Raw genomic sequence first — 2,597 nt, 5'->3', positions numbered from 1 at the left:
TATATATATAGACTAGTATTCCTCATTCTGATGCTGGTTTGAACTGCATCAGATCATCTTGGTCATTTCTACATGCCTAAATGTACTGAGTTGCTGCCACGTGATTGGTTGATTCGACATTTGCATTAATGAGCAGTTGGACAGGTGTACCTAATAAATTGGCCGGTGAGTGTACACTCACCGGCCAATTTATTAGGTACACCTGTCCAACTGCTCGTTAACACTTAATTTCTAATCAGCCAATCACATGGCGGCAACTCAACCGGGGTTACGTTAACTAACATAAAGTTCTTTTTCTAACTTTGTATGGCATGAAAGCCCCGAAGCCCGCAGCTTCCCAGAGCCCCACTTACGAAGGCTCTGAATTACCGGCGTCCAGTACTGCATGAGCTAAGGATCCAGCCTGTAAAAATGTACAAAAGTGTGTGGTGATGCCCAGCTCGCCGCAGCACAAATATCTTGAATAGATACTCCTTGGAACAGGGCCCAAGATGTGGCCATGCTCCTGGTGGAATGGGCTTTCAGACCAACTGGAGTTTCTGCACCTTTACACCTGTAACAGAGACCAATGGTCTCCACAATCCAGTGTGCCAGCCTCTGGCATGACACTGATTTTCCCTTATGAGCTGTGGCCCATGAAACAAACAGCTGGTCTGACTTCCTAAAACCAACTGTCCTGTCCACATACATTTTCAGTGCCCGCACAGGGCACAGGTAGTTAAGACCTCGCTCCTCTTCTGAGGAGAATGGAGGTGGGTGGAAAGATGACAGCTCCACTGAACCACATTTATACCCAAAGTCCATTACCTTGGGCAAAAATGCTGGATTGGGTTTGAGACACACCTTAGTAGGCATGAGGGGCTGACAGATAAGGCATGCAGTTTACTCACCCTTTTAGCTGTGGTGAAAGCCAAAAGCAGAGCAGTTTTAAACGAGAGAAATTTCATCCCCGCCCCTCCAAGGGTTCAAAAGGGTGATGACAAAGGGCTTCAAGCACCAATGGGAGGTCCCACAATGGAACCAGAGGCCTAGAAAATGGCCGCTTATGTCATGCCCCCTTCATGAAGCGACTCACTAGAGGATGCTGACCAACAGATTTGTTGTTAAATCCAATGTGACAAGCAGAAATTGCTGCTGGATAAACTTTGATGGTGGAAAAAGCTTTGCCTTTTCCCAGCAGGTTCTGTAGGAAACCGAGAACATCCACAAGAGAGCACTGAAAAGGAATAACGTGCCTCTCTCCACACCATTTCTCAAAAACTCGCCACTTACCTCTGTAAAGATAGTGAGTAGAGGAGACCCTTGCACTTTGATCTGTGTCAACAACCTCCGGAGGGAGGCCAGCCTCTTCTAAATTCCACCTTTCACGGGCCAGGCCCAGAGAACCATGCGATCTGGGTGGGGGTGATATATTTCTCCCCTGGCTTGGGACAGGAGGTACCTGCGAATGGGGAGAGGCCACGGTTCTCCTGACAGCATCTGAACGATTTCTGCCATTCAGGGCTTGGATGGCCACCATGGGGCCACCAAAATTAAATACCGGCCCTGTTCTCTCACTCTGCTCAGTGTGGGAGAAATCAGGCTGAGAGGTGGGAAAGCATACATCAGCGTGTCTGGCCACGGGTGGGCAAGTGCGTCCATCAACAATGGAGCATCTGCATCTGACAGGGAGAAGAACCAAGGACAGTGGGTGTTTTCCCATGAGGCGAAGAGATCTACGTCGGCCCTACCAAACCTGAGCCAGATCTGCTCCACCACCTGAGGATCGAGACACTATTCCCCATACAGTGGGTTGCCCTTGGACAGGAGATCTGCTCCCTTGTTCAGGACCCCTGCCACATGGGTCGCCCGGAGTGAGAGGAGCCTGGTGCTGCTCAATAAAATTAGATCCCGGGCCAGCTTGTGAAGCTGCAGTGTTCTTGTTCCACTCTGACGACTTATGTTGGCTACCACTGTAGAGTTGTCTGTCTTCGCTAAGACATGACGGTTCTTTAGATGGGGCAGAAAGTGCTTCAGTGCTAGAAAAACTGCCTGAAACTCCAGCACATTTATGTGGAGACGTGACATTTTCTGTGACCATACCCCATTTACTACTCTGCCCATCATGGTTGCACCCCATCCTGTCAGGGATGCATCTGTTGTCATGGTGGCCTTGGATGTTACTGCACCCAGCTGCGCCACTGTGGTAAAAACCACGGGGTTCCTCCATGGCTGGAAAGCCGACAGACATGCCTGTGAAACTTTCATTCTGCGATGTAAATGACGACGGGAGCATAGTTTTAATGATGCGATCCACCGCTGGAAATCTCTCATCATCAGAAACCCCAGATTCACTGCAGTGATTACTGAGGCCATCAGTCCGAGGAGACGCAGGCAAAGCCTGAATGACACGGTTCTCCCTAGCTGAAAAGCCGCGACGCACTGGGAGAAGGAAGTGATCCTCCTCTCTGACAGCGTCACTCGATGTGAGAGAGAGTTTATTTTGAGACCCAAATATTCTGTACATTGTCTGGGTATCAAGCAGCTTTTTGTCTGGTTTATTCTGAATCCCAGGTCTGATAAATGTTTTATTACAACTTGGGAATCGCTGATCGCCT

The sequence above is a fragment of the Austrofundulus limnaeus genome, unplaced genomic scaffold, assembly GCF_001266775.1.
Source record: "Austrofundulus limnaeus strain Quisiro unplaced genomic scaffold, Austrofundulus_limnaeus-1.0 Scaffold1167, whole genome shotgun sequence".
NCBI lineage: Eukaryota > Metazoa > Chordata > Actinopteri > Cyprinodontiformes > Rivulidae > Austrofundulus > Austrofundulus limnaeus.
Note: the sequence above shows the minus strand (reverse complement) of the source record.